Consider the following 25317-nt stretch of genomic DNA (forward strand, 5'->3'; position numbering starts at 1 on the left):
ATTAATCCCATTGTGGTTTCTTAGAATAAAGGGGAATTTACTATTATGAGACGCGTTTTGTACTTTAGCCTTTGGGCTTGGATCATTAAAAAATGATCCAAGCCGTTCACATGATAGGTCTCACCTTAGATTGAGTGACCCAAAAATGAAATTTTACCTCTCATTGAAATATTTCAACAAGTTGATCATTTGACTCTTTTTCTTTACGGATTTTCTCCTTTAACTTTTGAGTAATTAAATGGTTGAAATATTTCAATCTAGAAGTATTTTTGAACATCCTGTCTAAGGTGAATCACGTTGTCTAAATGATTTGGGTTATCATAACGGACCCTAGTCCTACAGCTAGAATACTAATGTATCCTATTGCAATCCGTCTTGATGTATTGTAGGAAAACTCTTATCTTTATCAATGGTCAAGTGCATCTCATACAATAGTACAGTATTTAGGGTGTGTTTTTGTAACCAGATGCACCCTTGAATATTGTTAGATGAACGCAATGTCTTTCATATTTTGAATAGGTTTTATCTTTGTAAAAGATAACAACTAGTATTCAATTACTTTGTCTACAGGGCTTGTGAAAACATATGATAACTCATGAAAGTGATACCATCACACTTTTCATATTCAATTCACCTGTCAAAAATTATTTAACGTCATTAGAGCACTCGGTGGAAGAAATTTTTGATCATGTGAGAGTTTTTCTTCTCTTTCTGCAGAATTTTTGCTACATTCCTTCGCTTTCATTCCTCATTAGATTTGTGGTCCCCCACACACATTTTTTCTCAAACCGGTGGGTTTCCCTTTCAGACTTGTGCATAAATCCAAATGAGAGAAATTTTCAATGTGGCACATCTCATTGTTGCTTGCTGGCTCTTCCATCACCCAATATCTTCTCCTTTTTTGGTCGAGTAGAGAAAAGTGTATTTGGGGTTGTGCCTTCAAAAATTAATGTTTATATTCTTTAAAAAATTCTGTTAAATTATATATTCATTCTTTAGTTTCATTAACGTATTTGGAACATTAACAAAATCATGTCATGTGAATGAGTTAAAGAGAGCATTTTTTTTTTTTTTTTTTTTCTAATTATCTTTGAGAACTTGAAATTGAACACAACAAACATTGGCTAAGGAAAGTTGTGGGCCATGGATCTTTGTATCTTGTTTGACTATGGCCACTTAGCAAGTTGTAAGCCAGACATGTGGTTATACTTATTTTTGTTATTTTATGTGAAGGGGAAAATGATGAGTCAGGATAGAATATCTCTGCCATTTGATATGAGGATGAATAAGTGTTTTTATTTTACTCTACATGAGAGTGTAAGTATTCAATATATATAGGCTCTTGGTATTATGTACATTTGTTGGATATTTACATTAGTGGGCCGCGCTTGAAGTCTTTAGACGAGGAGATCCATCATGCCTAGACTAGATTGACTTGTGAATATACTAGCTTTGACTCAAATTTTTATAGTTGAGGGTGTGTGAGGAGTTCAAGGTCTAAAAGATCCCACTGAATCGAATTTACTTCATGAATTTAAGAAATAGTTAGAATTCTTAATCTCTCTCAATTTGAAGATCCAAGATTTGAGTTGATGTTGTTTCATTGATTCCTCCTAAAGATTTCATTTCAATTGGAATTTGGTTATTCTTGATGTACAACAACATGCACTTTAGCTCGTTTTAAGAGATCATTATGATGGTTAGCATGCAGGTGTAGCTAGGCATACACATCAAAGTCTAGTTGAGGCTCATATAATTTAACAAGTAATTTATTTAGTTACTATGGACATTAGCATTGGAATGATTTTATGGATTGGACTATTGTTTTAAAGGCTAACAGTGTATTAAAGGTTTTTTTATTGGCTAATAAAAAAATTAACTGTTAACTTTTAGTTTTAACTGTTAATTTATTTTAATCGACCTTGATAAACATCTAATGGTTGTGATTTGATGATCCATACCTTAGACATATATCAGTTGTTGTCAAGGGATGGTGGCCATATAATAAGTGAAGAAATTTGATCAATTTAGGCGCATGGTTAAGGCATGATCATTTTAAATGAAGCAGAACATAAAAAGTTTGTTAAGTAATGGAGTACTATAATTGGTCTCCCCTTTAACTTTAACACTCTTTTAAATAGATCATTTGCTAGAGAAAAGAGCCTTAGACATCCCAAGCCCTCTTTGAGGTTACCTTGAGAGAGAGAGAGAGAGAGAGTTTCTTCTCTCCCATTCTGCTCTTCCATTCATACATTTCACGTGGAGTTCACCTTGAAATGGCTAGCGTGCATCTTCTTAGCCCTTGTCTGGGTCCTTCTTTACTTGAGATAAATTAGGAGAAGACTTTTGGCTTGAAGGTTTAATATGGACGTTTTCAGTTCGCAATAACATCAATCAAGATAATCCTTGCAGTAGGATTTATATTTTTGATTTTAAGAGCTTGTTGATTTCTAAATGAGAACCCTAAGGTTAATTAAGCTAAATTTGAATTTTTTTATAACTTCAACATTCAACTAGGTTTCAAAAAATAAATGACAATTTTTTTCCTCTCTCCTAACTTCCACATCAGGCCCCAACACATCACATTTCCTATACGGTTAGCCTTAATTTCATCCATCTTAAGTCCAAAAACTATCTTCTTGGGCGATGTCAATTTTTACCAATTCGTGTCAATCGTGTTACATTGATGGCTGTACTCTAATCTCGAATGTACCATAGTTTATTGATTGTAGTATTTAAATAATAATAAATAGTTTTTTTTTTAAGAAAAAAAAAAAAAAAGAGTGCAAACCATTCATGAATAACATTGCTTGGATGTAAATTGATCATTACTTCCTAGCTTAATCAACGTAACTCTCACAAAAGAGGTTCTTACTCACAATATTGTTCAACCAATCCCGTATCAAATCGGGAATCTCTCAATTTCCTTTTTTCTCAACATTAAATGCTAGATTCTTAAGATTAACTTCGTTCATCTCCAATTATTAAAAATTTATCTCAATTTTGAGTAATTTTTTCACAAAATTTGAAGTGACTATTGTGTCATGCATAAGATTCTTTCCCTTGCTATATAATAACATAGATATAATTAAACTTCATAGAATTTTATATTTAAATATTACTAGTAAAAATCATTATTAAATTATTATACCTTTTCTTTTCTCTTCTTTCTCTTTCTTTTTTCTCCCACATGGCTAAAATGTTACAGTGAAAATGATAAATAAGCGCCAATACTTGACTAAGATCAAATTAAATAGGGCCCACCGTGTGAACGGTTTAATTAAAATGACTTATGATGCAATTGTATGACTTCATTGTGCCTGTTTATCACCTTTCTCAGTGTCAAGACTGTCCGCGTACCACACGTGTGTATACGCAGTATACTGTGCAGTAAACCACGTCAGCTGTTCGTCGTGTATGAGTCCATGCTTACTCGCGCGAATACTTTTTAACCAATGATTTACGCAAATATCCTTATAAGAAATTGAATTTTGATGTAGCCGTCGCGTTATTTCGGTAATTTCCGTGATTTGGTGGGCTGCTAAGCTATGCGGGAGGCGCGTTCTACGAATCTCACATGCGTTGCACATTCAGATGCCTTGCTAGCTTTTAGCACCGTTGTGCTCTGTGACATATGCATGATGACGTATGCTAAAACCTTCCTCTACAGGGAAACGGATTGGCTACTCCCCCTGCCGCCAGCCAATGGCTGTTGGTCGGTGCTCCGTGGGCCCCACTATGATGTATGTGTTTCATACATGCTGTCCATATATTTTCTAGATCATTTTAATGTATGAGATCAAAACGAAGATATATACCAGTCTCATGTGGACCATATTACAGGAAACATTGTTGAATGAACGTTGATCATTAAAAACTTTTTGAGGCTGTAAAAGTTTTGGATCAAGCTGGTATTTTATTTTTCCTTTTATCTAGGTCTATATGAGATAATCAACAGAGTGAATGTCAAATAAACAGTACAGTGGGCCTTAGGAGGATTTTAATGGTGGATATCCAATTGCTATTGTTTTCCTATGGTATGGTCCACCTGATATATATATATATATATATATCCTTCAAATTTTTTGTATCAAGCTCTAAAATAATCTTTAAAAATGGATGAACAGCATGGATGAAACACATACATTATGGTGGGGCCCACAGAACACGGACCACCAGCCACAGAGTTAGTGGGAGGGGGAGTAGCCAATCTGTTTCCTTTATACATGGTATGGATTCCAGAGCGGTGGGTCCCAGTTTTCATTAGGTTGCCGCCCATCACCTAATTCATCAACGGTCGCAAGAAGCGGCAACTCGGACCGACTCATCTGGTGCTGAGTCAAATCTTAACTCGCCCAATTCAGCCGTGAATCAGCCTAACCAAGTCGTGAGTGAATCGAAGGTCACGTAATGTGTGAATGTCATCAAAACCGTCCATTAGATGCACCTCGAAATATGTTAGGCTTAAATTCCAGATCCACCATGACCCAAGTTTGGTGGGCCACACCAAAAGAAACAATAAGCAGTGCTCTGGAGGATGCACTTGACCGGGATGAAGGGAATCACAGAAAATCAGGCCATTCCAAAATTCGGAAACGGATTGGCTACTCCCCTTGCCACCAGCCTGTGGCTAGTGGTCGGTGCTCCGTGGGACCCACCATGATGTATGTGTTTCATCCATTCTGTTAATCCATTTTTACATATCATTTTATGGCTTGATCCTAAAAATCATGATGTATGTGTTTCACCCATTCTATTAATCCATTTTTACAGATCATTTTATGGCTTGATCCTAAAAATCAGGGTTATATAAATTTCATGTGGAACACACCCGGGGAAAACAATAGTGATTGGATATCCACCACTAAAATCCTCCTAATGCCCACTGTACTATTTATTTGACATCCAATATATTGATTAGGTTATAAAGACCCAGATGAAGGGAACGAACAAAGATCAGCTTGATCCAAAACTTTTATGGCCCCCAAAAGGTTTTTAATGGTCCAAGCTCATTTAACATTGTTTCCTATAATGTGATCTACTTGAGATTTGGATATACCTCATTTTTGGCCTCATACCATAAAATGATCTGAAAAAATAGATGGACGGAATGGATGAAACGCATACATCATGGTGGGCCCCCATAGCACCCACCACCGTCCACGGGGGTGGAGTAGCCAATCCGTTTCCCCAAAATTCAGGTGAGGCAGGACATGTGGATGATCTTTATCGTCCTTCATGAGTTTTCCACGAGGACGCAAACATGGGTCGGTGTCACAAAGCTCGAATGCATGGCCAGTCAAAACAAGTGAATGATCGTCGAAAGCGTATATCATATTTCTTGATTTTAAGGTAATACATTTATGTGGTGGGCCTAGCTGTGGACGGCCGATGCACCAATGTCCAGGGGCGCGAATTAAGTACTACCCCTGCCTGTTCCGAGCTCCGGACAGGTGGAGGCCCAACGGGCCACTGAGGGGCCACCATGATGTATGACTCCTATCCACACCGTCCATCCATTTTTCCATATCATTTTATAATTCTGTACCAAAAATAAAGCACATTCAAGTTTCAAATGGACCACATAGTGGAGATTAAATTCCTACCGTTGAAAAATTCTCGGGGCTACGGAAGTTATGGATCATGATGATATTTATTTTTTCACTTCATCCAGATGCATATAACCATATCAATAGGTTGGATGGAAAATAAATGACATAGTAGACCCTAAGAAGGTTTCAATGGTGGGTGTCCTTAGCACTGCTACTTCTTATGGTGTGGTCCACTTGAAACTTTTATCAGCCTTATTTTTTATCTGGTATTTTAAAATGATATGAAAAAATGAATGGACAGTGTGGATAGGAGTCATACATCATGGTGGCCCCTCAGTGGCCCGTGGGGCCTTCGCCTGTCCCGGGCTTGGAGCAGGTCGGGGTAGTACCTAATTCGCACCCAATGTCCAGCTGTGAAACACGTGAGGCTTTTAGTGGTTGAATGTGAGCCTCCGCTTTTTTCCATTAATTGTCCATATGTTGGTCCCCATTGGAATGTTATGAATCTTCTAGATAGGAGGAGATTTTTCATTTTCTTTCTTTTATTATTATTTTTTTATTTTATTTGAAATGGGTTATCTTTTATGGCTAAATAGACTTCGTCCTGCCCCTGCTTGGACTATATTATGTCTCTGTGGGGCCACCATGATGTATTAGTTTTGTCTGCACCATTCATCCATTTTTCCAAATCATTTTTAAGATATCAACCTAGAAATGAGGTAAATCTAAGGTTTGAGTGGACCACACAATGGGAGATTGAATGCTCACCATTGAAAACTTCTTGGGATCCAGAAGCTTTGGATCAAGCTGAAAACACCCTTCATCCAAGTCTATAAAGTTGAACCCCATAAGTGTTGGATCAAGTTGAAATTCATATTTTCCCTTTGTTTAGATTTATATAACCTTATGAATATGTTGGATGGTAAATAAACATCATAGTAGACCTTTGGAAGGTTTCAACAGTGGGTGTTGTTGATGCACAAATCTGGTTCACCTTCTCCGAGCTCCGAGCACTCGTGGCGAGCCCTGTAAGCCTGCACAGAAGACGGACAAAGGAGACCCTGATTAGAGCTGGAGATCCTTCGATGTCAAAGTCAGGCTAGGAATCTGGGTCTAAGTATTGTAGATGAGTTTCAGGTGAGAGATTTTGTGTACCTGTTCCTTTAGATGAACCTCATATTTATACCTTCTGATTGAATTGAACATGTCCATCATTCTCGGCATGATATTTGCCATTAACCGCAAACAGTGCTGATGTTGGCAGTTAGCATGAGATTGTGTGCCGGATGTTATTCCATACATGCGTTACTGGAGTTGATCTTTGAGCATGATTGTAGGTCACATCTTCATTCGAGCCGACCCTGTAGTTTGGGTCTTGTCTATGATAGTCCAAGCCTATTAGTGGGCCGAGCATGGTCGCTTATCGACGTGGGTCTGGTCAGAGCCAACGGATGAGGTGTGTAAGGGCTTCTTCTGGGTTTCAGGCTGATGTGAAAGCTCTACAAAAGAACTTGGTAGCTGGATACTAATCATTGGGCCTTAGTCAGAGTAGACGAGCTAATATTGTGCCACAGTCGACTTTTCTAGCTCTGTCGTTCGTCCTGCCTTGGCGAGGCCGCTCAACTAGCCAAGCCAAGCTTACCTCAATTGGGATCGGCTCAAATTTTTCCATAACGGGTGTCATTATTGTCATTGCTTCATGTGGTGTAGTCCACTTGAGCTTTCGATCTACTTCATTTTTTATTTGGAAAAATCGATGGATGGCGTGAATAAAACCCATACATCATGGTGGACCCATAGAGCCTATGGCTGGATGAATTATCATTTAGGTGTGTGCAGTCCACACTCCGCTTCCCTTTTAGGGAGCCCATGGTGCAAACTTCTCAAATCACAAAAACATGACTTGGCTCGGCTCGGCATGGCACAAAGGAAGTCACTAGCATAGATGAGTTTACCTTTCATATGGGGAGTTACATAGACCGAGCAGAGTAAGCAAGTGAAAAGTTAGGCATGTCCAGTGAATGGGTTGGCCACATGAAAATTGGGATGAATTGACCTAGCAATGTCATATTTAGTAAAATGACACATAGCATAAATGGTACAGGAAATCTTCCACTTTGATTTGTTCTTGATCATTAAAAATATGGTAAAATATTCAGTAAAAAAGAAACTTAAAAAATAAAAATAAAAATGAGAAGTTCGGATTTAATAGGTTAAAAAAGAAGGCACTTTAAGTGTGTGTGTTTGTGTGTGTGTGTGTAAGTGGAGTTAAAATAATAAATTTTAATTAAAATAACTATAATTTTTATATGTGTGAACAATAATATATATAAATAATTGAATGTTGTTCTTTGTTTCTTAGAAATTCTTCCTTTTCAAGGAAGTGAGCCGTGGGTTGGAACCCATGTGGTGTTTATGTGAGTGTGTGGGAAAAAAATCTCCATGTAAATCAAATTTCTTGTACTAAAAGCTTTAACGCACTCAATTTTATCAACGGGTGGTGACCATTAATTTATTTTTTATTTTTTTAAAAGAACTTATATATTTATATATATTCGATAAAATGTGTTTAATTTATATTAAGAAAGCAAGGGAAAGGCACGAAAGAATGTAAACAAAGGGAATAAGAAAATACTCGATAACTTATGGTCTAATTGAATATCTAGACCTTAAGATAGTGAAAAGGCATTGTCGGATTCATGTAGCTGACCTTAAATAATTAGAACAAGGCTTAGACTATGATGATTTCAGTTTGCCCGATAGAGGGTACTTTAGCCTATCTTCTAAATTATATTAAGTTTTAAATGTTTTACTGAATTATATGAGTTTCTTTTTTAAAAAAGAAACAGTTTTAAATGGAGTTTTGATAACTATTATCTTACTTGATTAGTGACTAACCTGATTCTTGGATTGAGCTGCATTTGTGGTGGGGCTTGAATGATGAAGATGCTAGATCCTACACATGCGTGATAGCTGACATTTGCATGTGTACTCATGTATCTGTTGGAAAGATGTAATGTAGTGGACAACAAAGGAGAAGAATTTGATGACAAAAATGTCATATCTTGTTAGCGGTTTTTTTTTTTTTAAAAATAAAAAAAATTTAACACAAGCACCCAACACACACACCCATGCACGCTGTGGTGGGATTTCACTACCTATGGGCATCAAACCCAAGACCTCGTGTTGAAACTCCTCAAAAGTCTAACATAGTGAAATCCCACTAGTCAATATTTCAAGAAAAAATTGTTGTCTTTTTTAAAGATCCTAGTAACTAGTCTATATATGAATGACAAATTGTCTTCAGGATACAACGAACTCACATATATATCCAAAATTTAACATGAAAATTTACACCTTTAAATATTTAACAGGTCTCTAATTTTAACACTAATGTCTCTAAAACGTTCTAAGAAAATAGGGCATATTTAAGAACTGTTGAGATGTGAAGTCACATCTAGGCAGCACCACTCGACCAGTCGAGTGGGCTGCTTGACTGGTCGAGGGGCCCACTCGACTGGTTGAGGGCTGGCTCGACTCAAAGTCCAGCGAGCTATGATTTTTTGGGTCCGCGGTGCTCAACCAGTTGAGCAATCTGCTCGATCAGTCGAGGTTACGCAAATTCGTTTTCGAATTTTACACGGACTGCCGATTTTTTAGACTGTTTCACAAGAGGTGCGAGAGGGAAGTTACCTAAACTATAAATAGGGGTCCCTAGGGCTTTTTTAAGGTTATGGGAAGTATTCTAAAGTGTGGGCAAAGGGCTTTCTCTATACATCTAAAGGGAAAAGTTAATATATTGCTTGTAATCTTCATTTTTCTTCATAGTGAAAGTTTTGCACCATACTTTTTTTACCCTTGTTGGGGTTTTTCCACGTGTATCTTATCTTGTGGTTTATTTGAAATGTTTTTATTCTTATTCTAGATTATATTTCTTTCTGTTTATCGTTTGTGGGTGAGACCGGAGATTGGATATCGATTCACTAGCATTGTTGGCATGCTGCGCAACAACTGGTATCAAAACTATTGGTTTAGTTCTATTGGGAGCGATAACAGAAGAAAAGAATACTAGAATTAAGAAGTTTGATAGTTCAAACTTTGCCTTTTGGAAGATGCAGATGGATGATTATTTATATCAGAAAGACCCCTATGTTCCTCTAGGAGGAAAAGAGAAGAAACTATAAAAGATGACACATGATGAATGGTCTTTATTGGATTGAAAGGTTTTAGAAACGATTCAACTCTCTTTGTCTAAGAGCGTCTCCTTCAATATATCCAAAGTAAAGACTACAAAAGAATTAATGGAAGCCCTAGCTACGATTTATGAAAAACCCTCAGCATCCAATAAGGTTCATCTTATGAAACAACTATTCAACATGAAGATGTCAGATGGTGGGAGCATGACTGAACATTTAAACGAGTTCAATACAGTCATGCGCCAGTTGAAATCCATTGACATTATTTTTGGGGACGAGGTTAGGGCGTTATTGATCTTGTCCAGTTTGCTAGACAGTTGGAATGGTTTGGTGATTGTTGTGAGCAATTCTTTAGGGTCGACAAAGCTGAAATTTAATGATGTGGCCAATCTAATTCTCAGCGAAGAATCTAAAAGAAAGACATCGGGAGTTTCAGGGGATTCAGGGAATGCTCTAAACATTGAAAGAAGAGGAAGATCGCTGAACAAATGAGGTAATAAACACGAACGTTCTAAGTTGAGGAAGAAGTACAAGGGACCAAAAGACAAAGTCGGGTGTTGGCATTGCGAGAAGAAGGCACTACGTGAAAAATGAAAAAAATGACGGATTTAGAGATGGTTCTGGACCGTCGCTAAAATTGCTTGGTTTAAAGACGCTTTAAAGACGACTGTAAACCGTCTCTAAACTTTTAGACGGCTCTTGACCGTCCTTAATATTGTTTTAAAAATTCGAACGTCCACAAATCATTTAAGATGGTAAAAAACCGTTGTTAACTGCAGAAAAGAGACGGCCATCGACCGTCTGGAAAAGATACGGTCTTTGACCGTCTTATATGCCGCCATTTGAGACGGTTAAAGACCATCCGTATTAGAGACGGTCATTGGCCGTATCTTATTGGTAATCTAAGACTGTCAAGGACCATCTCAATTAGAGACGGTCATTGGCCGTCTTTTACTGGTAATCTGAGACTGTCGATGACCGTCTCAATTAGAGACGGTCATTGGCCGTCTTAATTTGAGACTGTCAATGACCATCTTAATTAGAGACGGTCTTTAGCGGTCATATGAGATTGTCAAATACCGTCTACATTAGAGACGGTCCTAAACCGTCTCTAATGGTCAACACTTCACAACAAAAAAATATGAATTTCGAAAAAGTAATAATTGAGAAGCTTAGAAAAATAATTAATAACGTTTAAGAAAATTTTAGATTTTGAAAAAAAACTGTGATTTTATAATAATCTAGATTTTGAAAAAAAAAATTAAGAACTTTGAATAATGTTAATAATTTTGAAAAAAAAAGATTTCGATAAAAAAATAATATTTTGAAAAAGAAAATATAAAAAATTAAACAAAATTGTTAAAAAAATTAACAAATTATAAATATATATATATATTAAAAAAGAAAATTAGATTTTGTATTTTGACAAGAAAAATTAAAAAGTTATATAACAAGATTTCAATAAAAAAATGATATTTGAAAAAGAAAATTTTAAAAATTAAATAAAATTGTGAAAAAATTGACAAATTGTAAAAAAATATATATATATTTTTTGAAAAAGAAAACTAGATTTTGTATTTTGACAACAAAAATTGAAAAGTTATATAACAAAAGTGAGATTTTTAAAAAAATGATATTTTGAAAAAGAAAATTTAAGAAATTAAACAAAATTGTGAAAAAATTGATGAATTGTAAAAAAATATATTTTTAAAAAAAAAAGAAAACTAGAGATTTTGCATTTTGACAAGAAAATTGCAAAGTTAGATAACGAAAGTGAGATTTTGATAATGTGTTGTATATCGCTTGTCGCCCCTATGTTTCTCCAACCCATTTTTGGTCCGGGTATAAAAAATTGTGTAGATTTAAATCTTAAGTGGACCACACCACTGGAAAGAATGATAATATAGTACCTCGCCATTAAAAATTATAAAGAGCCCATATTAAGGTTTTAGTAATGTTTATTTGCAATCCAACTTGTTGATAATGTAAAGAAGATCTAGATGAAGGTAAACTACAAGAGGAAGAGAAAAGACGGAAGAGGAGAGCAGAGCAGAGCAGAGCGGAGTAAGAGAGCAAAAAGAAAAGGATTGGAAGAGAGACAGATACGATGGCGCCCGAACCAGAAGATTTAGATATTAACAATGAGAAAAACCCTCCTTTGGATGTAGACAACATAGCACTCCTCAAAACCTATGGTTTGGGACCTTACTCTTCTAGCATAAAGAAGGTGGAGAAGGAAATCAAGGAAATAGCCAAGAAGGTTAATGACTTATGTGGAATAAAAGAGTCAAACACTGGGTTAGCTGCATCCAGCTAATGGGATCTTGTTTCTGATAAACAAATGATGCAGGAGGAGCAGCCTCTTCAGGTTGCAAGATGCACAAAAATAATAAATCGAAACTCTGAGGATGCAAAGTATGTGATAAATGTTAAACAAATTGCCAAGTTTGTCGTTGGCTTGGGTGATAAAGTTTCACCAACAGATATAGAAGAAGGGATGCATGTCGGTGTTGATCGAAATAAATACCAAATTCAAATTCCCTTACCTCCGAAGATCAATTCGAGCGTTACCATGATGACGGTAGAAGAAAAACCAGATGTCACATACAATGATGTTGGTGGGTGTAAGGAGCAGATTGAAAAGATGCGAGAAGTTGTGGAACTCCCCATGCTCCATTCAGAGAAATTTGTGAAGCTTGGCATTGATCCTCCGAAGGGGGTGCTCTGCTACGATCCTCCAGGAACAGGCAAAACTTTACTAGCTAGAGTTGTAGCCAACAGAACTGATGCCTGCTTTATTCGTGTTATTGGAAGTGAGCTTGTTTAGAAATATGTTGGAGAGGGGGCTCGGATGGTTCGCAAGCTTTTCCAGATGGTGCGATCAAAAAAGGCTTGCATCATCTTCTTTGATGAGGTGGATGCGATCAACGTACAATGTTCAAAATTGTGAATCAGCTCGATAGTTTTGATGCTCGAGGAAACATCAAAGTTTTGATGGCAACAAACAGGCCCGACACACTAGATCCAACATTGTTGCATCCTAGACGGCTAGACCGTAAGGTTGAGTTTGGTCTGCCTGATCTGGAGAGCAGGACAGATATTCAAGATCCACACGCGGACAATGAATTGTGAGAGGGATATCCAATTTGAGCTTCTTGCTTGCCTCTGCCCCAACTCCACTCGGGCGGACATCAGGAGTGTATGCACTGAGGTGGGCATGTATGCAATCTGAGCGCGGAGAAAGACAATGACAGAGAAAGATTTCTTGGATGCAGTTAACAAGGTCATCAAAGGATATTAGAAATTTAGTGCAACTCCCAAGTACATGGTCTACAATTGACTGAGACTGCTTACTGCTTTACCCTGGCCTTTCATGACTTGATCCTATTTGCCCCGCAATGTGCTGGCTGCCAATTCATCTGTTGAAAATTGTGTGTAAAAGGGGCCTCGCCTGCCTTCTTTGTTTGGTTTGTTTTTTTGGATATCTGTAACTGTCTTTAGTTGGAGTTGTAAGAGCAGATGGTGTTCTCTAGTCTCCCTGGTACTGGCTGGCAACCCCAAATTTCTTAAGGTCATGAAAATAACTTAAATAGTTACACCAAAAGAGCGTTGTTGTTATTTAGGGTTTTTTTTTTTAAAAAAAAGGATGAAGGTAAACTACAAAGATCACATTGATCCAAAACTTTTGTGGCCTTCAAAAGGTTTTTAATAGTTATTCATCATTGTTTTGATTGGTATGACCCACATGAGATTATTGAGTTCTTATGATTTGAAATCACATCCTAAAATATGATGGAAAAATATATGGACGGTGTTGATATACATAAAAGATATCAAGGTGGGCCTTACACGGTTAGAGTAACACCTATGAAGCAGTTACCTAAATAGTGAAATGGTACTATAAGGCCACCTCATGGGAACTTCCCATGAGGTTAATCTATGTGCGCCCCTGATGTATGTAGAACATCAACACCATGCATTTGATGTGTCCCCTTTAAGTCCAAAAATCAGTTGTATACGAAACTCAAGTGGGCCATAGCATCTAAAACTATGTGAAGACATCCCTAAAACATATAAAAGCATTTAATTGGTGGGGCCCACATGAGTTTTGGATGTGTATGAAACTTGGGCTGACTCCTCATCCAAGTGGGACACACATAATGAATGGGCTGGATCTATGAACCACATCTTGGTGAGCCCAATAAATGATTATGAATGTTTTAATGGGAGGGTAACCCTCTCAACTATAGTATGTGGTGTGGCCCACCCAAGTCATGGATTGACTTTATTTTTAAGCTCGTGGCCCAAAGTCATGGTTTATCCACACCGTCAATCCATTTTTCTTGATCATTTTAGTGGTTCAGTCCACAATTAAAGCATATCCAAAGCGCAGTGGGAATAAATCATGGATGGATGGAGTGGATAAAATGAATAAATCATGGTGGGTCCCACAGGATTTACTCAGTATGCTTAGGGTATAAGGGGCCCCATAGGGCCTAAAAAAATGTCTTATCTAAACCGTCTATGTATTTTAAAATATTATTATAGGGCATGAAACCAAAAATCATCTAGATTGAAGGTTAAAGTAGACCATATGGTAGGAAACATGTGGATTAAATCACATGTATTTGCTATGGTGGGGAACAGATTGGCCACTCCCCCTGACACCAGCCATTGGTGCTCTGTGGGGCCCACCATGATGTATGTGTATCATCCATGCCATCCATCTATTTTTATATATCATTTTATGATATGATAAAAAAATGAATTATATCTCAATCTTAAGTGGACCACATTACAGGAAATAGTGTTGAATGAATTTTGACCATTAAAAACGTTTTGGGGACCATAAAAGTTTTGGATTAAGCTGATATTTATTTTTTCCCTTCATCTGGGTCTTTATGACCAAATCAACAAATTAGATGTCAAATAAACAGTACAGTGGGCCTTAGGAGGATTTTAATTGTGAATATCCATTCATTATTTTTGTCTTGTGGTGTGGCTCACCTAGGATTTATGTCCCTATTGTTTTTTGTATCAAGCACTAAAATGATCTGTAAAAATGGATGAACGGAATGGATGAAACATGTACATCATGGTGGGGCCCACAGAGCACCGACCACCTGCCACGGTCCCTCCCAAAATTGGGCGCATGCTCAAAACAGAGCGTGCCTAATGTTTCCCCCCATTTCTCAGCCCCTCCCTCTGCGTTCTCTCGTCGCACTCCCTCTGCTCTCTCTCTCTCTCTCTCTCTCTCTCTCTCTCTCTCTCTCACCGTCCCGGTCCCAGACACCCGCATGACTCTCAGCTTCTTCCTACCCCCGACTCTCTCTCTCTCTCTCTCTCTCTCTCTCTCTCTCTCTCTCTCTTCCTCACTTGCATCATCTCCAAATCTGGTGTGGCCAGCAACCCCTGCCCTTCATCTCTTCCCCGAGCAGGTACTCATTTCTCTATTTAGGTTTTTAATTTTTAGATATGTAAATCCACAGTGGGGGTTCGTTGGCCATGTCTGGTAAACAATGGGACCAATGATCTAGAAGGCCTGGGTTGCTATAGATGTATACCATGTATACAATGGATGCAGACATAAAATAGCCTTGCCATTCATCATTTGTTGTGAATGTTTAAGGTGTGCACAACATATGTTTGATGAAATGTCTCTGCTAGAGAAGGTGGATTGCATACTTTGTGACTCAGCATGCGAGTAAACTCTATGGGGCCACTGCGATGTGTGTGTCTTATCCATGCAGGCCATCTATTTTTCAACTCATTTTATGGCATGAGCCCAAATGGAAGCATATCTAATGCTCAAGTGGGCCCACCACAAGAAACAGTGGGAATCGAAGACCCACTATTGAAAACTTCTTACGGTAGCAGAAGTTTCGAATCAAGCTGATATTTGTGTTTTCCCTATGTCTATGTGAGCTTATGAACAAGTTGGGTGACAAATAAACATCGATGTGGGCCCTATGAAAGTATCAACGGTGGATGTCATAATCCCCACTCTTTCCTTTGTGTGGTCCAGTTGAGCTTTGGATAAAATGAGGATTGTTGGTCTGTAATGTCTACTCACACTCCTGTTGCTGCTTCCTAATTGTTTATCCTTACTAACATTTTGAAATAGACGCATCTGTTCCCACACCTGAATCTGTTGCTGCTTCCCTTCATGCTTCTTACAACCATTGAAACAAAGCCTGATTGTACCTTCTAAGTTTAATATTTTCATCTATGTTGCCTAGTAGTGCCACTGTAGGTTAAAATATGGAACACTGTCATTATGAGACATTTGAAGAGTGATCAAAATGCCTGCCTATTGATACACCTGGATTTGTATGAGAACAATATAGCCTTTTTTATTTATTTAATCTTTAACATCCTTTTTATTAATTATGGCTTGTTGTCATTTGTTTTTTTATTAACCAAGTCACTAAAGGATTTCAATTTCAAATGTAACTAAAGTATTGACAGAATGTTGTCTCTTGTTGCAGTACGAGATGTAACAAGAATATACATTGATTGTGTATTTGAATTTTTTTAAATGCACCAACCAAAAACAATTTGAGATGACGTTCAATGATACTTTGTTAAATATGAAATTTATGATCTTTAGTAACTTGGTTAATTAAAAAGAACTACGTAGTGGCTTGATCCCAATCTGACTTTTTGGGTACGTAGGCAGCCGTTCGTAATGTACTAGAATATCGGTGCAGCCACAAATCTTTTTTCTCCTTTGAATTGTAACAAATTGTATCGGTTGCATTTTTCTCTATCATACAGGTTATGGCTATCAAAGATATACTATCACCTCCTTATAAGGAAACATTTAATGATGTGTACAGGTAAATTCATTTTTTCTTATTCCTTATATTGTTTCTCAGTTTTATTTGTGTTGGTTTCAGAGTACAGGTAATGATAGAAATTGCTGGTCGATTGTGGCTTGTAGACAAATGGATGAGTAACCAACAATACAAATATGGAAGGCCTTCCCTAGGTATCCAAATGCTTTTAGATATATTTATGTTATTTTTAAATGTATTAGCTCAAAATTGATGGAGCATACCCGGATGCTCGTCGGAGCTATCCGGATGAGAGGGGGTCCCTGGAAGGTGGAAACCGCTGTTATGACCATGATGAAGCTGTTCATTTCTTGTGGACAACATTGGAGGGGCCTGGCCATTTGGACAAGTCGTGTTTATGTATTTGCTCGAAATTAATGGAGCAGACCCGGATGTGCGTCGGAGCTATTCGGATGAGTGGAGGTCCCTGGAAGGTAGGAACCACTGTTATGACCATGATGAAGCTGTCAATTTCCTATAGACGACATTGGAGGAGCCTAGCCATTTGCGATGGTGGCCGTGTTTATATCTATATTTGCAGGGACCACACCCTTAACCTAAACCACACCCTAAACCAAAACCTATAACCTAAACCTTAACTTATAACTTATAACCTATAACCTATAACCTATAACCTAAACTTATAACCTTAACCTAAACCCAAAACCTAAACCTAAACCTTGACCTATAACCTAAACCTATACTTATAACCTAAACCTAAACCTTAACCTAAACCTAAACCTACACTTAATCCTAACCTCAACTCCCTAACCTAAACCTAAACCTAAACTTGAAAACTCAAACCTAAACCCGATCCCGAACCCAAACCCGATTTCCTAAACCTAAACCTTAACCTATTCTCAATTCCCTAAACCTATAGCTTATAACCTAAACCTATAACCTTAACCTAAACCAAAACCTATGACCTAAAACCTAAATGTATTCTCAAATCTCTAAATCTAAACCTACACCTAATCCTAATCTCAACTCCCTAACGTAAACCTAAACCTAAATTTGAAAACCCAAACCTAAACCCGATCCCGAACCCGATTTCCTAAACCTAAACCTTAACCTATTCTCAAATTCCTAAACCTAAACCTATACCTAATCCTAATCTCAACTCCCTAACCTAAACCTAAACCTAACTTGAAAACCCAAACCTAAACCCGATCTTGAACCCGAACCCGATTTCCTAAACCTAAACCTAAACCTTAACCTATTCTCAATTCCCTAAACCTTAACCTATAACCTAACTTAAACCTAAACCTATAAGCTACACTTATAACCTAAACCTATGACCTAAAACCTAAATGTATTCTCAAATCCCTAAACCTAAACCTACACCTAATCCTAATCTCAACTCCCTAACCTAAACCTAAACCTAAACCTATAACCTACACTTATAACCTAAACCTAAACCTATAACCTAAACCTAAGCCTAAAACCTATACCTATGACTTAAAACCTAAATGTATTCTCAAATCCCTAAACTTAAACCTACACGTAATCCTAATCTCAACTCCCTAACCTAAACCTAAACCTAAACTTGAAAACCCAAACCTAAACCTGATCCCGAACCCAAACCAGATTTCCTAAACCTAAACCTTAACCTATTCTTAAATCCCTAAACCTAAACCTACACCTAATCTTAATCTCAACTCCCTTACCTAAACCTAAACCTAACTTGAAAACCCAAACCTAAACCTGATCCCGAACCCGAACCCGATTTCCTAAACCTAAACCATAACCTATTCTCGATTCCCTAAACCTTAACCTATAACCTAACTTAAACCTAAACCTATAACCTACACTTATAACCTAAACCTAAACCTATAACCTAAACCTAAGCCTAAAACCTAAACCTATGACCTAAAACCTAAATGTATTCTCAAATCCCTAAACCTAAACCTACACCTAATCCTAATCTCAACTCCCTAACCTAAACCTAAACCTAAACTTGAAAACCCAAACCTAAACCCGATCCCGAACCCGAACCCGATTTTCTAAACCTAAACCTTAACATATTCTCAATTCCATAAACCTTAACCTAAACCTAAACCTATAACCTACACTTATAACTTAAACCTAAACTTGAAAACCCAAACCTAAACCCGATCTTGAACCAGAACCTGATTTTCTAAACCTAAACCTTAACCTATTCTCAATTCCCTAAACCTATAGCTTATAACCTAAACCTAAACCTTAATCTAAACCTAAACCTAAACCTTAACCTAAACCTATAACCTTAACCTAAACCAAAACCTATGACCTAAAACCTAAATGTATTCTCAAATCTTTAAACCTAACCCTACACCTAATCCTAATCTCAACTCCCTAACCTAAACCCAAACCTAAACTTGAAAACCCAAACCTAAACCCGATCCCGAACCCGAACCCGATTTCCTAAACCTAAACCTTAACGTATTCTCAATTCCATAAACCTAGACCTATAACCTAACCTAAACCTATAAGCTACACTTATAACCTAAACCTAAACCTATAACCTAAATTTATTCTCAAATCCTTAAACCTAAACCTACTCCTATTCCTAATCTTAACTCCCTAACCTAAACTTAAACCTAAACTTGAAAACCCAAACGTAAATCCGATCCCGAACCCGAACCCAATTTCCTAAACTTAAACCTTAACCTATTCTCAATTCCCTAAAGCTATAACTTATATACTATAACCTATAATCTAAACCTAAACCTTAACTTAAACCTATAACCTAAACCTTTAACCTAAACCTAAACTAAAACCCTATAACCTAAACTTAAACCTATAACCTATAACCTAAACTTATAACCTATAACCTAACTTTAACCTAAACCTAAAACCTAAATGTATTCTCTAATCCTTAAACCTAGACCTACACCTAATCATAATCTCAACTCCCTAACCTAAACCTAAACCTAAACTTGAAAACCCAAACCTAAACCCGATCCCGAACCCGAACCCGAACCCGATTGCTGTAATAATGTAGCCCAATCAAATGGTAATAAACAAGAATGTATCCCTTTCAACACATGCTCCTTTTTACAATGCTTTAATTTTTGTTGTTGTTTTTATTAACTTGAATTGAAACACTTTTTTGCATTATTTGCTTGCATTAGTTTTATTTTAATGATCAGTTTTATTTTAAAAAAGTGTACACACTTTTTTCGAAGAAAAAAAAGCGAATGAAGTTTCTGCAATTCTTCATGATTCTGAATTATAATGTTTTGTTGGTTGAATATTTTTCTAAATATTAGGCGACGTGCAGCGACGTTGTGCTAAGCGGGCGGGGCTAGTGCCACGGCGGGAAAGGCATCGTTGAGGCGAATTAGATGAAAGACACAAAAAGAAAATTGTTGCTGATTTTTTTTCTTTATTTATTTATAATGTTAAACTTATATGTATTTATGCGTGGATGAATGTAATGTGGATAAGATTGTTTGTCTTTGAATGGATGTAGTTTATGTTTGGATGGATTTACGTAGTTTAGGTTTAGATGGATGTGAATGTGAATATGATGAAATATATTATATAACAGGTGTATATCAGGTGTATTTGAAAATTTCTGACGGCTCTAGGCCATTTATATTTTTTTCTAAATATTCAAATATGAGATGGTCGATGATCGTCCTTTTATGGGCATAAGAGACGGCTCATGACAGTCCTTTTTAAGAACTGTCCATGACCGTCCTTTTCAGGTTGATAAGAGACGGTGCACAGTAGTCATTTTTAAGGACGGTCAATGACCGTCCTTTATGGCTCATTGAGAGATGGTTCATAGCAGTCCTTGTTAAGGATGGTCTATGACCGTCCTTTTAATGGTAATAAGAGATGGTCTATGACCATCCTTTTAATGGTAATAAGAGATGGTCCATGACCGTCCTTTTTTAGGACGGTCCATGACTGTCCTTTTAATGTCAATAAGAATGACGGTCCATGACCGTCCTTTAAGTAGTACGATGCCCCAAAAAATGATGACCCTTGCGACGGTTCAGAACCGTCCTTTTTGGTCATTTGAGACAGTTTTCAACCGTCCTTTTTTCGTTCTTTTGACGTAATGAGGGGCACGTGAAACGTGATTGCAGGGTGCTTAAGAAACAAGAATGAAGTTCTCAGGCTGGAAGGATTTAGTGAATCTATCTGAGAAGAGTGACACAGAAGCGTTGATCTTATTTCTTGATGCGAGGAATGAGTCTTGGGTCATAGACTCGGGTGCTTTATTCCATGCCACTTCATGTAAGGAAGTTCTACATGATTATATGTCAGGTGACTTCAGGAGAGTCTACCTGGATGATGATGAGCCGTGCAGTATTGTTGGAAAGGGAGATGTTCATATAAATTAGAAAAACGAAACGGTTTTGAAATTGAAGGATGTCAGACATGTACCGAGTTTGAAACGAAATTTGATCTCAGTGGGGTAGTTGGCCGATACCGAATATGTGATGACATTCATTAATGATTCCTGGAAGATCACAAAAGGTGCCTTGGTGATATCTTGAGGCAAGGAGGGAACTTTTTACGTGACTTCAGGATCGTATAGTTCACTCGCAATTGCATCAACTGGAGTGAATAGGCAGTTATGACATCAGAGGTTGGGACATATGAGTGAGAAAGGGATAAAAGTGCTATTGTCAAAAGGGAAGCTACCAGGGCTGAAGTCTATTGACTTGGAATTCTGTGAGAACTATGTGTATGTCAAGCAGAAGAGGGTAAATTTCAAGAAAACAGGACGCACTTCAAAGACACATCTGTTAGAGCTTGTACACACTGATGTGTGGGGACCAGCACAGGTATTATCTCTTGGTGGCTCACGTTATTTTGTTTCTTTTATTGATGATGCTAGTAGAAAACTGTGGGTCTATTTCTTAAAGCATAAATCTGATGTATTTGATTTATTTAAGAAGTGAAAAGTAATGGTAGAAAACAAGACAGGTAAAATAGTAAAATGTCTCAGATCAGATAATGGGATAGAACACCGTGATAAGAGATTTGAGAAATAATGTGAAACAAATAGAATCAAACATCAGAAAATGATTCTAGGGACACCGCAGCAGAACGGTGTGATTGAGCATATTAAAAGGACCATCCTTGAGTGCGTCAGGAGCATGAGGTTACATGTAGGGTTGCCCAAGACGTTTTGAGCAGATGTTGTGAATACTGCTACATATCTCATCAATAGAAGTCCCTCAACACCATTAGATGGTGGGCTACTAGAAGAAACGTGGACTAGGAAAGAATTGAACCTTGCACATCTCAGAGTATTCGGTTGCACTTCATACGTTCACATTGATGCAGAGCACAAAAATAAGCTGGATGCGAAGTCCAGGGGTGTACATTTATAGGCTACGAGCAGCATGATTTTGGCTACAGATTTTGAGATACAGAAAACAGAAAAATCATCAGAAGCAAAGATGTAGTCTTCAATGAAAAAGTGATACATAATGATAGTGTGCAATAAAACAAGGCCGAGGAGAAAGACTTCGTAGAGTTGGAAGAGTTATCGTACACGGGTGTTACAACGTCACAAGATGATCATGCACAGGAGCATTATGAGGTAGAGCCACAGACACCGGTTGTGAGGTCTACTCGGGAGAGGAGACCTATGGTCCAATACTCACTCTCCTTACATTATCTACTACTGATAGATAGTGGTGAACCAGAGTATTTTGAAGAGGCCTAACAATCAGATACACGAGTTAAGTGAGAGCAGGCCATGAATGATGAGATGGACTCTCTTGAGTCAAATCGTACATGGGAGATAGTCACTCTACCTAAAGGTAAGAAAGCTCTTCATAACAAGTGGATTTATAGACTAAAGGAGGAGCAGATGGTTCGAAACAGTACAAGGCTAGATTGGTTATGAAAGAATTCTAACAAAAGGCAGGTATCGACCTCACCGAAATATCTTCACTAGTGGTGAAAATTGTTGAGACTCAAATATTGCATAATTTTTTCCATTTATATCTTGGTTTTATGAACATAAATCATCTTAATATTCTATTTTACTTATGTATGTGTTGCAAGGTGAATTTAAGAGCTTGGATTGAAAAAGGGTGTTAAAAAGTAAGAATTTGATGCTAAAAAATCACCAAGGCAAGGGATGGATCTTAGGAGATCAAGATTGAAGAATTCACATGCCAAAGATCTAAGAAAACCAAGCGAGGAATGAAGAGAATCGAAGATTTGAAGTGAAGAATCCTGAAATCGTCCTAAAAAAGTGTATTCTGAAGCTGTGAAGTTTATTTTGGAAAACTACGCAGCAGGAAGTCTGTTTTAAATGAACTATGCAGCGAGAAGTTTATTTTGGGAAAATACGTATATTTGAGGCATTTTCTAGGGTTTTCAACTTTGTACGAAAATTGGAGTTCCCTACTTATAAATAGGGCCTCCTAGGGCATTCTTAATTATCATTAAAAGTATTCAAGAGCAATATTTGGAGTTTTTTTTAAGAGTTTTTAGTTTTATTAAAGCTTTATAAGTTGTTTTTTTTTATATTTTAGATCCTTTCTATTTGTATTTTTTTCTTCTTTTTTTCTTGTTGCTTTTTATTTCTGCAATTTAATTATGTTTTTCTAAGTTCCTTCTAGCCCAAGCTAAAAGGGAAGCACATGGGTTTATTATTTCTTTAAGATTATGATGATTGATTGTTTTAATGATGAAAATAATAGTGTATGCATGTTATCTATTATTTAGGTTTTATTTTTATCCTCTTGTAAGATCCATATGTTTCCATCATATGAGATCCACATTGATGGATAGGCTTACCCTAGATTAATCAGATTTCCTAGATAGGAGATGTTCTCAACCTGTTATATTTCTTTGATATTCATTATTCTATAGATATTGAATACTTAAAATCACTAGCGCTTGAGAATATATGTCAATGGTGCAAATCCATTATTTTCTAATCTTTTATATCATTTATTAAAATATTTAAAGTGTTTTATTTTCCGATTAGGCTGACCATAGTGCTCAGATCCTAGTTGTGTTATCCAAGTCATCATGATTTTGGAACATTAACCTATGTGTGGAACTTTAAAGCTTGGGTGTTTTTTATTCAGTTGAATTACATCCATTCAAAAATCCCAAAATCAAATCATCAGATTAATTTTTATTACTTAGTTTGTTTTGCATTTGATTTTTTTTTTCTTCTCGCAATTCATCTCCCTCTGGGATCGACCCTGTATTCACAGGATATTACTTATGAACCTCTGTACTTGGAGGCAAGCAATCAAGTTTTTGGTGCCGTTGCCGGGGAGAGACTGAGATAGATCAGATCTGTGCAAGATAGCCAAGGTAAGTTTTCTTCTAAACCCTCCAGATTTTCTGTAGATTTTATTTTATTTTATTTTTTTCTTTCTTCTTTTCTTTTTCTTTGAAAATAAATTCAGTTGGGTCTTTCAAATACTAACTATGACATAAGGTTGCCCTGCTTGAGATTTTATCACCCAAGTGCTATGGTTATCCTATAGTTGCTGTTTGATCACAAAGATCATCCGCTGAATCTAATTTCCAGATTAGCATAATTTAATTTCTACATTACTTTTACTTTTATTTATTTATTTATTTATTATTATTTTATTATTATTATTATTTTTTTGTGGACTGAACCCTCATGGTCGGCTCTGCCACCTGGGTTGTTGATTTATTTTGCTTTGTGGACTGAACCCTCATGGTCGGCTCTGCCACCTGGGTTGTTGATTTATTTTGCTTCGTGGACTGAACCCTCATGGTCAGCTCTGCCACCTGGGTTGTTGATTTATTTTACTTCGTGGACTGAACCCTCATGGTCGGCCCTGCCACCTGGGTTGTTGATTTATTTTGCTTTGTAGACTGAACCCTCATGGTTGGCCCTGCCACCTGGGTTATTGATTTAAGTTTTTATTTTTATTTAAGTATCATACTTGCGATTTGAATTAGTGGTATGTGTTGTGTGGTGTGGATGGTTTATGTCCCGTTGGAGTAGGGATCAAAACAATCGACTCTCCTCTGAAGGGGGACTAGTTCCAGGCCTTGATCATTCACTTAGAAGAGGCACTCAACATCACTTGGATTCCATGGCAGACCCAGTTGATAATCCAAATCCAAATCTGCCAGATCCAACTATAAATTAAAATAATCCTCCTCTTGAGAATGAAAATGAAGTTCATAGGAATGTGTTAAACTAACCACAGACTTTCTGTGAACATTTACACCCTGAGAGATCAACTTTACCATCTTGTATAGTGTTCCCTGCTCACACAGGGACATTGATTTTAAACCAAGTGTAATTCAATTAATTCCTAAATTTCATGGCTTAGATTCTGAAAGCCCCTACTTGCACCTCAAGGACTTTGAGGAAGTAATTGCAACATTACAAGTAAACAATGACAATAGGGATGTACTTAAGCTTAGGTTATTCTCATTTTCTCTAAAGGATCGAGCCAAAGCATGACTCAACTCTCTAAGACCTAATACCATCACTTCATGGCAAGCCTTAAGTAAAGAGTTTTTGAAAAAATTCTTTCCCGAGCACAAAACAAACGCACTAAAACAAGAAATCATGTCATTCTCTCAAAAGGAGAATGAACTATTTTTTCAAGCTTGGGAGCGCTTCAAAGACATTCTAATTACTTGTCTACATCATGGTTATGAACCATGGCAAGTGATTGATGCTTTCCGAAAGGGGCACACCATGGATACCCGTCAGTTCATAGAGATGATGTGTGGTGGAACCTTTCTTGACAAAGATCATAATGA

At 37.1% G+C, this 25317-nt stretch overlaps 1 non-coding gene and 1 pseudogene across 1 annotated transcript; one reads left to right on the forward strand and one right to left on the reverse strand.

The window, feature by feature from the left end:
- Positions 1-11840: 11840 nt before the first annotated feature.
- LOC131237662 (26S proteasome regulatory subunit 7A-like) lies at positions 11841-13375 on the forward strand (annotated as a pseudogene).
- An 11727-nt stretch (positions 13376-25102) lies between these two features.
- LOC131238351 (small nucleolar RNA R71) lies at positions 25103-25209 on the reverse strand. Its single transcript, XR_009167751.1, has one exon. It is a non-coding gene; the product is annotated as a small nucleolar RNA R71 (small nucleolar RNA).
- Positions 25210-25317: the final 108 nt, after the last annotated feature.

This window comes from Magnolia sinica, chromosome 2 (genome assembly GCF_029962835.1).
Source record: "Magnolia sinica isolate HGM2019 chromosome 2, MsV1, whole genome shotgun sequence".
In the NCBI taxonomy this organism is placed as follows: domain Eukaryota; kingdom Viridiplantae; phylum Streptophyta; class Magnoliopsida; order Magnoliales; family Magnoliaceae; genus Magnolia; species Magnolia sinica.